Below are 13,677 nucleotides of genomic sequence, written 5' to 3'. Positions count from 1 at the left end.
CAAATTGTAGGTTGAAAGTTTTGTGGTTGGCTTGGTGTCCTAGTCCCTCCAATGGAAGTCTTGCCTGGTTACAGAAGATGCCCAGTTTGGGCTCCATATCCCTTATTACTAGGAGTGTTCACTAGGTCACCCTTGTAGATTCCAAGAAGTTCCCACTGGACTAGGTTTCTACCTTGCCCCCCAAATACTCCCAGTTCTCTCAGTATTCTTTAACATCCCCCAACTAATCACCCTGTTTCCATCCTCAATTGCCCCCAGTCCAACAGTAAAGTCTATTCTATTTCCCCTTCCAAAGGATATCCATTTGTCCTTCCAGCTTAGCCCTCCCAAGGCCTGTGGATTATAGGATGATACCCTTTACTTTATAGCTAATATCCTCTTATAAGTGAGTACATGACATGTTTGTCTTTCTGGATCTGTGTTATATCAGGATATTTTTTTCTAGTTCTACTAATTTGCCTGTAAATTTCACATGTCATTTTTAAATGCCTGTGTAACAATCCATTGTATAAATGTACTTCATTTTCTTTATCCATTAGTCAGTTAAAGACACCTAAAGTTGTTCCCAGTTTGGTACTATTATGGATAAAGGAGGTGCTGTGAACATAATTGTGTAAGTGTCCTTGTGGTAGGATAGAGAGTCCACTGGGAACTGCAATATTTTTTTATTAACTCTTTGAGAATTTCATATATGTATACAATGTATATTGGTCATTTTTACTCCTGTAATCCTCTCCTTAACTTCTTCCAGGTTGAGCTTTCAACCTCTGTCATCTCCAAACTTTATGTTCTCTCTGTATCTCTGTCTCTGGTTTTCTCTCCATAAATTTTCCACTGCAACAAAGTTGAACATCCCTATGCTCATGGGTGTGGGGCCATCTACTGGAGCATGGTTGACACACCAAGGGACACACCCGTAGGAAAATGAAATCTTTCCAGAGTTGAATCAACTGTCAATGTCTCCTCAGCTAAAAGTAGCTCCTCCCTACTTCTTTCTGGAATGTTGAATGGCTTGATCCTGTGAAGCAATGGCTGCTACTAGAAGCTTAGCGGGGTATCAGTCATACCATGTTCTTGAAGACACTATTTTGCTGTTGTCCTCCTCCTCCCCAGCCTCTGGCTCTGAGAATCCTTCTGTTCCCTCTTCCTTCAGAAGGATGTTGAGAATCACAGAGAATAGAGGCCAGGGTCAGTGTAATATAAATGTACTTTCTGTGGCTGAGTGCCTCAAAGACACTTTATTATCTGTACTTTGATTAGTTGCAAATTTCTGTATTAAACATTATTCACTACACAAAAAACTTCTCTGATCAAGTCTTGGAGCTGCATTAATTTATAGGCATGGATTTAGGAATTGGGAGGGTAGTCTTACACTGTGTCCATTCAGCAAAATAATAGTAGCATGCTCACCAGTGGTGCCTCTGAGCCCCCAAACCATGGGTTCTTAATCAAATTTATAATTTGAGGCTGTTTCCTCCTGTGGAGTGAGCTATGAACCCATTAAGATAGTGATTTCTTACCTCCGTATCATTATGCCAGTATTTCACTCATGGACATGCTTTCCCAGATTGGTTGTTATTGTAGCTTTCAGTATCACAACTAGGTAATGTGGATGATGACTCCCCCCCCCCCCCATCTGTCTAATGTTAAAGAGGAGAAAGAAATAATGGACAAAGGTTTAAGCGAAAAAGAGGAAAAATAAGGATGGGAAGAGAGAGATCATAACTAATACTAAAGATGCTTGAAGAAGCCCTATGGAGACCTACTATATTATAAGCTTCATATATATTGTTTGTATAGTCATAGAAAAAATTTAATTGAAAGAATGCTATACAGGGAATAATATTTCTTCCAGAAGTGGTACCTTCTCAAATAAAAAGCCCAGGGCCACATGTGATATACCTCCAATAGAGTTATTTGTCAGAGTTATCTCAGAGTCCCACACACTTTGGTCATAGGACATGAAGAAATTAAGTTGATAACCAGGAAGAAGTTTCCTCTCTCCATTTTTTGTTTAGCTTCATTTTAATTAACTCTCAGAAGATCCTAATGGGAGCTCGTGTTGAAATCCGGCGCACACAGCTCTTCTGCCCACACATTAATTTGAAACTTACAAATCTGCAGAATTTGCTTTATTCCCATTTTTCCAACCTATCTTAGTAATAAAAATTTAAAAAAAAAATGTTCGTATTAATGTAAGAGATTCTTTCTTTAGGTGCTGTCTTAGTTAGGGTTTCTATTGCTGTGAAAAAACAGCATGAGCACAGCAACTCTTATAAAAGGAAAGATTTAATTGGTGCTGGCTTACAGTTTCAGAGGTTTAGTCCACTGTTATTGTGGCAGGAAGCATGGCAGCATCCAAGCAGACATGGCGCTAGAGGAGTTAAGAGTTCTACATCTTGATCTGAAGGCAGCCAGGAGGAGAATGGATTTCCATACTGGATAGAGATTGAACATAGGAGACTCTCAAAGCCCACCCCCACAGTTACATACTTCCTGCAGCAAGGCCACATCTACTCCATTGAGGCCCGCCTCTTATTAGTGGCACTTCGTATGGGCCAAGCATTCAAATATATGTATCGATTGGGGCCAAAGCCTATTCAAACCACCACAGTTGGCGTTCTTAATGGGAGTTTGGTAAGGTCAAGAATGATACTCAAGAAAAAGGTTTCCTAACCTTTGGAAATCAGGAATATGTAGCTTTGTGTGGTTAACATGGGTTGTGTGGATGGAATTAAGGATTTGGGAAGGATATTAATGGTCTCCAGTTGGTTCAATGTAATCACAAGGCCCTCATCTGGCAGGCAGAGACAAGAGGGGAGGATGGAGGTCAGGGTCAGTGAGGGAGACTTGAAGATGCTGTGCTGCTGACTTCAAGTTGGAGGAAACACAGAAGCCAAGACTTGCAGGAGACCTCGAGGTTTAGAGAAAAATCAAGGAAAGGGATTCTCTCCTAGAGCCTTCAGAGGGAGCCCAGCCCTGCCATTCAAGTCCTTGTATCTGAGCTGTAATACAGTAAATGAACTTTTGGTGGCTTTTTCTTTGTTGGAGTATGTAGTGTTCTTCCATATCTCTTTTCATTCATTTTGGTTTGAAGACTACATTGTCACATATTAAGATTGCCGTACCAGCTTGATTCATAGATCCATTTGCTTGAAATATCTTTTTCTGTTCTTTTACTCTGAAGTGATGTCTATCCATGATGCTAAGGTGTGTTTTTTAGATACAGCAGAAGGATGAATCCCGTTTTTGCATCCATTCTGTTAATCTGAGCCTCTTTTTTTTTTTTTTTTTTTTTTTTTTTTTTTTTTTTTTTTTTGAGAATTGAGATTATTGATGTTGAGAGAGATATAAATGAGCAGGATTTTTTCGATTCCTATGATGTTGTTGTGGTGGTGGTAGTAGAGATGGTGATGATGATGGTGGTGGTGGTGGTGGTGGTAGTGGTAGCAGTGGTGATGGGGGTATGTTTCCCTCTTTTTTGCTGGTCTGTAACTATTCATTTATTGTGTCTTCTTGGGTATGGTAACTTCCTTCAGTTGGAGCTTTCCTTCTAGTACCTTCAATAGGTCTGAGTTTATAAACAGATATTGCTTAAATTTGGTTTTTATCAAGGAGTGTCTTATTTTCTTCATCTATTGCAGTTGAAAGTTTTCTGGCTATAGTAGTCTGGAATGACACTTGTGGTCTATTATAGTCTGTAGAAAATCTTCTTAGACCTTTTTGGCTTTTAGAATCTCCATTGAGAAGTCAGGTGTTATTGTAATACGTCTGCCCCTATATGTTGCTTAGTTGTTTTTCCTTAGAGCTTTTAATATTATTTCTTTGTTCTGTGTGTTTAGTGTTTTATTGTATGCCAAGGGAAATTTCTTCTCTGATCCAGCCTATTCAGTGGTTTATAAGTGTCTTGTGCCTTGATAGGCCTGTCCTTCCTTAGGTTAGGGAACTTTTATAATTTTATTGCAATACTTCATGTGCCACTGACTTGGGTTTCTTCTCCTTCCTCTATTCTTATCACTCTTAGATTTTGTCTTTTCACATTGTCCCAGATTTCATCAATGTTTTGTGCCAAGAGTTTTTAAATTTAACATTTTCTTCTATTGTGTCTTCATTGCCAGTCTCTTCCTACCCCTAACATATTTAATTCTGCTCTTTCCAATCAGGCACTCTCTGCTACCTGGCATAGTCACATTAAGCGGCTGTCTCTTCTTTCACAGTTCCTGTGACTCCTTCAACCTTCTTCATCTACCAGATACTTTAACAACAATAGTACTGACTACTAGTTCATTCACGATAGTTCTACCTGTTATCTCCAGATGTCATAAGGGCACACTGCTAATTTTACAGCAGATACGCAGACATTGCTTGTTTGCTCATAAAAGATCGGTGCTCCAGATAAAACTGAATACAGCATACAACTTTCATTTGTTTTGAAAAAAAATCTTCTATGCTTTTTAGTTTTGCTCTTATATTGATATTGGAAAGATACTATCAAGATTCGGCACTACCTTTCTGTGATTAAATGGCTGGCTAATTTAACCCTGAAATTCAAGGTAATAGGAGTACCGAACATTATGTACTTGGTTTGGCATAGCACAACGATTGTCATGCAGTCTAAATAGGATATGGAGTTGTCACTACCAGAATCACTAAAAAATGAGATTATCTTCACCAATTTCCTAAAGTGACAGTTCAAAGTCTCATCCTATCTCACTCTGCAGGTTCAATTAGATTACTTATATCTGGGAGTTATCTGCTCAGAAATCTTGTTATGTGCTTAATATAGCTTATGTTTAATGTCTCCTGTTGCACAAAACTATTTCAGAAAGTCTCCTGTGTACAGAAAATAACAACCAATTAAAAACAAGTTTTCCAAGAGATGACTTATATGAGTCACTTTGATGAGCAAAAGTGTAGACTCACCAAATAATAGACTTATGACATTAACTGGCAAGACAGTTAACTCATATATGTGAAGGGAATATATGGGATCAAAAGAATATATCTATTCTGATCCTAGCTCTAAAAATTTGCCCCATTCTAGTGGTTATTTTCCATTCTTATTTGTTAGCTTTCCCTTACCCCCCACCCCTGGAGGCCATTTCTGCATCTCTAAACCTTAGCACTACTAGAGGCAAATAGAACCTGGTAAAGATTTCTGAATGTGACTTAGTTTGGTGGCTTGTGATCAGAGCACACATAAGCCAGAGAAGGTGAAGATGAAGTCACTATGGGCTATGTTAATAATTAATTCATGGGCTAGAGAAATGTCTCAGTGGTTAAGAGCACTTACTGCTTTTCTAGAGGACTCCACTTTGGTTCCCAGCACCAAAATCTCTGGCTTCGAACCACTGTTACTCTTGTTCTAGGATATCTGATGTCTTTTTGTACCCTTCAAGGTACCCTCATGTGGCACATGCAGACACACACACACAAACACACACACACACACAGGGAAGAGAGGGAGAGAGAGGGGAGAGGGAGAGGGAATGAGGGAGAGAACATTTAAATAATTTGCTGTAAGCAACTACATATACTTTAAATCAACAAGAAATTTCAATAATGAAACTAGTCAACCAACAAGCCAATCCCTTACATTCCATGTGTGCTGAAAGTTGTTCAATGAAGGAGTGTATGATTTTTTTTTTAAAAAAAAAATGACAAAAGTATGTTCTCAGGCTGTCACTTGTTACACAGTATCAGCCTTTCATGAAGAAGTGGTTTGAAGTTTGAGGTCAGCGGGGATGATATGAATATTCAATAATATTCAGAATAATAGGTAAATTATTCTGAGCAGTTGTCGTTGGCTCTGAGTCAACAGATGCTTCAGACACTAATAAATCATTATTTATTGGAGTTAGTTGTGTTAGTTGGCAGAGGTTGAAGAATTAGCTTCTATTCACAGATGAGTAATGTGACCTCCTGTCAAAGAGTCCAAAATGTTACTTGCCAGGATTAGTTCAGACTGGCTGGGTTAGGGTGCCAGATGACATCTCTGCTCAGGTGAAGCTTTAGTAGGACCGAGAGCTTAAGGAAAAGCATGAAGCATTGACAGAGGGAGGCAGAACTCCATTAGACGAAGGCAGAAAGTAAAGACCAAGTGTGGGTGGCCTGGTGAACGTTCTCTTATAAGAATGGTCTTGAAAGAGTTAAAAATTTTTAAACCTTCCACAGATGGAGTCAAGAGTGCAGATCAGCTTGTTCTGCGCTCTGGGTCCTAGGAAACTAGCTATCCACAAGACAAAATAAGTAAGATAAGAGTTCAGAGCTGGGAGTTCAGGACAGCGTGATCAAGCGCTATGCGTACCAGGAACTAAAAACTGACCATAAGATAGATTGAATAGGGTTTGAGCTGGGAATTCAAGTTAGCGTGCCTGTGCACCCTGGATACCAGGAAAGTTTGAGTTGAGAGTTCTCAACGTGCCCGTGCACCCTGGATACCAGGAGAGTTTGAGTTGGGAATTCTCAGCGTGCCCGTACATCCTGGATACCAGGAACTTGGCTGATTACGTATAGGCTCTTAGAGAATAGCCTGTTCCTTGTACCCTGTCACAAACTGAATAATGGGGTGGGACTTTCCACAGGTGCTCTCCAATAGCCCTCCCTTACTCCCCCTGGGTTGTGGTTCCCCCATAAGTTATGGTTTTGGGCTTTAAATTCTCTCTGTCTCCAAAGCCCGGGGGTCAGACCCCATTGCCCCTGTGTGGGCTACAGGTCTTGACCTCAGTATACTGATTAAAATATACCTCTTGCTGACTACATCAAGTTTGGTGTCTTGCAGTTAATGGGTGGCCATGAATTCCCGAGGCTTGGGTGAGGTCCTCCATTCGTGGGGGCCTTACAGTCTGGAGGACTTGCTTTGTCAACCCTCTTTTCATAGTCTTCTGTGTTTGTGTAAATCACATCTTATTCATGTGGTCAAACTCACAGTGTCCTTGTGAAATCACACACATGAAGAGATTTTCATAGCCTTACTACCCTTTCTCATCAGAGACTCAGAAACCCTGCCGAACATGAGCCACTAAGTAGCTTCCAGTGTCAAAAATTATCAGCACTTCCTTCTTAGTTTCTCTTGAAGTGAAAGTGGTCACAAAGGAGAAAATAGTCCCCCAAACTTACTAACTCATCTGGAACAGGGCAATCGCCCAATACTGAATGTCTCCTGCCCTGCCCAAAAACACATCTCTAAAGAGGCAAGGAGGGATTACAAATCAACCCAGAATTGCCATAGGGTTCCACTTGGGGTGTTACCATAGGGAGAGTATTCATGTACTTCCTTTATAGGAAATGAAATCTTTTGCAACCCTTGGGTAGGTAGGTATGTTTTTGATGCCAAAGCTCCTCTGGTCTCTGTTTCATCCTGCCTTACCACAGCCCATAGATTCTTTTATTGGTTTTAGAAACAATCAAAAGGTTCTGATGCATAGTTAAACAATTATGCAATTCATTTAAAAGCCATATCTGTCTACTTATACTCTGCTTTAATCTGTATGTTTTATATTCTGTTTTTTTGAGTAGCCTCCTCTAAATACAGAAATAAGACAGCGTTAGCAATATATCACCCTCAGTTTCTATTTTAGAGTTCAGGTAACCAAGATTAAGACTTTATCTTCCCCATCCAGGTTGGCTAAATGGAGACTTAGGAAGATCTCCTTCACAACAGTTACATTCCTGCAAAAGTACTGAACAAGAACAGGAATCAGGAGAGGTGTGAGGGTGATGGGAGCCATTCTCTCTACATAAACTATTTCTTTATTGTAATTATCCTTGCTTTCATTTTGCTTTTGATTGGCATTCATTATATACAATGGAACTATACTGTTTATGAGTCCAAGTTTGTGAAAGTACTTAAATGTAACTCAATTTTGTTTTTATCTTTGAAAGTACTTTGGATGACAAGTTTTTTTTTTTTTTTCACACACATGATATTACCATCAGAATCATATATAGAAATATTTCTTTTAATTAGCCACATAGTCTCTAGACTCCTGACCTTGCTGCATCTTGTAATCCATTAAAAGTGGAGCAATGAAAATGAGTGAATCTAGAAACCTCAAGTCTTGGTTTTCTTCATTGAGCTCTAGCACATTCTCAGGTGACACAGAAAAAAACTGAGTAATTCAGAAATACCTTTCTGAGAGACATTCTGCTGGAGAAGCAGATGCAAACCATTCCTCCCGGTTAGTGAAAGCAGAGGACTAGGTCCAATGTGTGCGCCCGCCTTCCTCTGTCCCCAAGTGCTTTAGTTTCATTTTTCACATTATAAAATCAATGAGTTTCATTTACAAACCAATGCTTTGCTTCCCAATTGTGTTTTGTTTTTTTTTTATTTGGATTTTTGGGTGGGTCAGAAGGGGTCAAGAAAGTTAGGGCACAAGAACAAAAATTTCCACAGAAAAACACGTTTTTATAGTTTAAGTGAAAAAGACCTTATGATCAGGAATTTTCAAAACTGTTCAGAATGTGGTAAGATAAACTCTAGGTTGGTCACTTCTTTAGAAAGCAGCCTGGGGGAGACCAGATTGTATCTGGGACAACAAGATTTAATAATCAGAGTACTTAAGTAGATAGGTGAGAAAATTATTCGGGTTATCCCTTTGCTTCTGCAAACTTCAAATAATATGAAAATTGAGCATTAATAGTCATAAGACATCTCAGAGAAGGATTTTACAGTCTAATCTCTCAGGAATAGATGGAGAAGCCACATTCCTCACAACCTTTTCTCTCTTATCTCACAGTTTTCAAGGACACACAAAGAGTTCTCAGGAACTGACTTAGCACCTGAAATAGTTACTTTTGAGTGTCAATTTGGTAAATCAGTGGATATCTGGATTAAACTTTGTTTCTAAGTATGTCTGTGAAACTATCAATAAAATTAGCATTTGCATTGATAGATGGGGTGGGGTGGATCAGAGTTTATGGAAGAATCAAATGTAAGAATCAAGTTTATAGGAATAATAAAGGAAGAGAGTTTAAAAGATGTGAACAGCTGTCAGAGCCTTATCTTACCTGAGATGTGGCATCTTTAGAACTGTTCACATATTGATCAGGATATAGGACCCCAAACCACAATGACCAGAGTTCCAGGGAATGCAGATTACACACTTTAAGCTGGGCGTTTTGTACCTAAGGATAGGGATAGGGGAGGAGTTTTGTTAGGGGCAGAATGCTGACACTGGGCTCTCTTGTTAGGATACCCAGGGAAGCTAGGTTGCTGGTCAAGGCTAGGAATTGCAGAGTAGTCTTGAGGCTGGACCAGAATGTAAATGTTGAGGGACCAGTTGGGCTAGTGCTGGAGTTGCTGGAGCAATCTGTAGTTGATTTGAAATCTGCTTAGAGACCAGTGTAGAGTCAAGTAGAGTAGGAGAACATTTTCCTTGGATGCACATTTGAAACTTTTAGGCTCATGACCCTGGAAGTTGAGAAAAGGAGTCCCAAGATCAATAAAAGGGGGAGAGATCCCACCCTTACTAATAGGCAATATGCAGAAAAACTTGGGCTGTTGATTGACAAGAACATTTATCTAGAGTCTGTTTGAGAGTTCTGGAAAGGAGCCAGGAAAATTTAGATTGGCTACATAAGGTTAATTGGAGGGAACAACTGTTATCTGAAAGCAGGGTTTTGTTATTTTGGGGATAATACGATTTGAGAGGCTTCTGTTCCATCAGAATAGACTTTCCCAGGGTTATTCAGGTGGGTTCTGAAATTGAAATATTTTAAGAACATAGATGACTGGGGAGGCTCTTGTCAAGCAATGAAAGGATGATAGGAAACAGGTTTGGGGGGTTGGTATGAAAAGGTTGAGAGAACTTGCCTTTGGATCCCAAAAAGAGGCTTGGATGGTCAAGGGGACAAGTGATCAGTAGTGGGGGTTGGACATTGGCATTTGGGGTACCAGTGGCAAGAGGGACTGTGACCAATGGAGGGTTTTGAAGAAGAGTGTAAAGAAAACAGTAGGGGGCATTGAAGGAGGGATCAGTGAAGTTCAGGAGAGAAACAAAGCTTTTTGGATGACTTTGACCCATGTGAGGCTTTGGCCGTGTGTGTGTGTGTGTGTGTGTGTGTGTGTGTGTGTGTGTGTGTGAGAGAGAGAGAGAGAGAGAGAGAGAGAGATCATGAAAGTGTTTGTTGGAGAGGAGATGGCTTGAGTTTTGTTATGTGTTGTAATTGAGAGTGTTGGATTTGTTTAGAGTGTTTGATGTCTGAGAACTCGTCTGGACAGTTAATGAGTTTAGTGGGTGTCAGTTGGTAGTGGATGTTTGACAGTCATTTGGACAGAGGGAGTGTAAAGAGAGAAGTTAAATTTATTTGATTGGGAATGGTTGGCAGTGGGAAACAGGTCATCTTGAGAGAACAGGGGGTTGGGGCAGGGGATGAGGATGAATATGCCAAACAGGAGTTATGAGAAAATCCTGTGCTGAAGGAGGGTTAAGCATGCTGATATCAGGGTTATGTAATAGGGTAGCCAGGAGGAGAATAGAATGAGCACCCACCCCCCCACCCCCCCCCCCACACACACACTGCTAGCCCATTACAATCCATGGTCATTCTCCAGGAGTTAGTCTGCCTTGTTTCCCTGGTCTGCTGCTGCTTCCATAGAGCAAGCACACATCAGATTCATCCCCTAATAGTTTCTACAAGGTCATTTTGCACAGTGTGGTTTGTTTCAGGATCAAGGTAGAACATTCTTCATTAGAATTACAATTCTAATGTAATGCTTAAAAAGTAGCTCCATTTCAACCTGAGTTTCAACTTGAGTTATTAAGTAATTGTGTCTTTTAAAACAAGCTTCCCCCCCCCCCCGCCCTGCCGGGTTCAGCAGGACTTTATTCTTACCTTAAGGATTGCTAACCACAGGATGTCTAGACCATGACTCTAAGGTCAGTTCCCTTCAACAGTTGAGTCTTGACAGCAATCTAAAGAGGAGACTTATAGAGCCATGGTAGTGGATCATTCCCCCAAATTGTTCCATCTTTTTCTTGTTACATAAGCATTATCCTAAAATATTAACCAAATACCCATTCTGTCTCTGTAATCTTACTTATCTGCTGCTTGCTCAGAAAACAAAAACATGAGGATGCCTCTTGCAGTAGAAAAACCCTCAGAGTTGAGACGGTTGTTATTTGTGCTTCTAAAAACCTTGCCTTTCAGTTCTGCAGCATCTCTCAGCTTGGTAAAGGAGGCTGTTTGTCACAATGTTGCTATAAATAAAATAACATTGCTTTTTACCTTTTAAATTGAGAAAAGTTCTGTTTGCTGGTTTTTCCCTGAGGGTCTTGAATTCCATGACACTAACAGTCGCCTTCACTGGACAATGTACCCCCATCCTGAACAAATAATCTTTACCCCAAGCATACCTTCTTGAAGGGAAAAAAACATATACCATATGCTCCAAGGTGACCTACATTATTTGATTATTTGTGTCTTCTCTGAACTGTTGGACAGGCTTTAAAGCTTTTTAGAACCTTGGTGCTATGTTTTCTCCTCCAGGACACACGACTCAACACAAATATTGTCACATTCACCTTTGAGTGATCCTGACGGACATACTTGTGTTGCTTTTTTCATTTGTGCTTGATTGCTTTATTGCCGTACAAACACAATTTTATGATGTCAATTCATCAGTGATGCAAAATCTCTCCTGTTTCTTAAAGGTAACATCCCAGGATGGGGTTCAGCAAAGCCATGAAGCCTTCTCTCATAGATGTCCTCTAATACTGCCTCAATTGTCCCAGTGAAACAGGCATCAGGTGTCATATCCTTGTGTCCAGTTCCCTTTATTTTTTTCTAGCCCCTGATATTTCTGGGGACCTCATCCTGAGGTCACCAAGAATTCCTAATGGCTCATATGACAGCCAGTTCATCAGAGACTTATTTTACAGTTCTTTAGATTGCACCATTTTCTATTTCAAGGAGGGCTAAGTATATTGCCCAGTTTCTCTGTTTCTGTGATACTCAGACTGATTTCATCTGACTTCCTATCTCATAGTCTTAAGAGTTTGGCCTTGAGAGGCTCTTTCTTTCATTGTTTAAGTTTTTCCCAATTAAAACAGTTCAGAAACTGTTTAAATATATCCTGGATAGCAGAGTTTTGTTTGTGTTTTGGTTTTTTTGTTGTTGTTGTTTTTGTTTTGCTTTGTTTTGTTTTTTTTACACCAAAGCTCCTAGGCCAGCTAGTTTTATGTCAACCTGACACAAGCTAGAGTCATTTGGGAAGCATGGATCTCAAGGATTGATAGCTAATATAGGAGGCTGTAGCCCATTGTGAGTGGTTTTACCCTTTAGCAGGTGGTCCTGAGTCTGGAAGAAAGCACACTGAGCAAGCCACAGGGATCAGTCTCTCAAACAGCCTTATTTCCTGGCTTCTGCATCAATTCCTGGCTCCAGATTCCTGCCCTGACTTCCCTCAGTGATGGAGTATGGCCTAAGAGTTGTAAGATGAAATAAACCCTTTCCTTCCCAAGTCACTTTCTGTTGTCTATGTAGAACACTCCTACATTAAATAAATAAATAAATAAATAAATAAATAAATAAATAAATAAATAAATTCTTTTAAAACAAAGAAAGAAAAGAAAAAGAAAATATGCTACAGTCTTGCCTACAGCCTGGTCTTATGGAAGCATTTTTCTCAATTGAGCATCCTTGTTCCCTGATGACTTTAGCTCATGTCAAGTTGACATAAAACTAGCTAGTACATCCTCCAATACCACATAAGGAAAGGTAATCACAGATGTTATACCCTCACATGAATGTCTTAGAATACATTATAGGGGCCATGCAACCATTTTTCTCAAATCATCTTTGGTTCAATTAGGCCCCATTTGGGTACTGGTTTTTCTGTCTTAACTTTACCTGAAGAAATGTAAACATCTAGTTAACTCAGATAGGGCATTGATATAAGTCCAATGAAATGATGATACCAAGTATGGCTTAAGGAAACAGTGAGTTTATCAGAGTTACTTACAGGAGCTTAAGTGAGGGTGAATTACTAGAAGTCTTGGTGATTCCAAGACAACTGTCAATAGACCACTAAAAAGCCCAGCATGGAGGACAATTCATCCATGGCTTCATCCATGAGTTCCCTGAATAGTTTACAGGCAGCTTTCCAGCAAGAGTAACTGGCTAGTAACTGTAATTTATAGATTTATCACCCTGTCTGCAAGGACTTTGAAAATCTTGTAACTTTGAGGAGCTTCCTGGGTTTTGTAAGTTTCATGCGCTTCCTGAGCCTTGTAAGTTCCATGTATTTCCTGAAGCTTCTAAGTTTCATGGCCTTCCTAAGGCTTTTAAGTTTTGTTTACTTCCTAAGACTTATGAGCCTCCCTCATCTTCTAGGGGTAGGGAGCAACATTTCATTTTCAGGTAATGGCTATATAACATTTACTTTAGGAAGAATCAAAGAAAGGTTCACCCCAGAGTCACATTTTAAAAAGTTCTAGGATTATTAGCGTATCTTTCAAGCCTACCTTCTTTTCCAGCTTCAGGATGGATTTTCATATGACAACTAATTAGGAATCTCTTTCTTTGAAGCTACATTTCCTCAAATCTCTTAGAATATCAGCAGGATGATAAAAAGGCTCATGGTTTAAACTTGGCCCTAGTGCTTAGCAGTAGTTTGAATTTGGACAAATGATGATCAGTTTGATTCTCAGGTTCTTCATCTACAAAATATGATGT

Source organism: Arvicanthis niloticus, chromosome 12 (assembly GCF_011762505.2).
Source record: "Arvicanthis niloticus isolate mArvNil1 chromosome 12, mArvNil1.pat.X, whole genome shotgun sequence".
NCBI lineage: Eukaryota > Metazoa > Chordata > Mammalia > Rodentia > Muridae > Arvicanthis > Arvicanthis niloticus.
The sequence above is the reverse complement of the archived record's forward strand: the minus strand, read 5'-3'. Positions refer to the sequence as shown.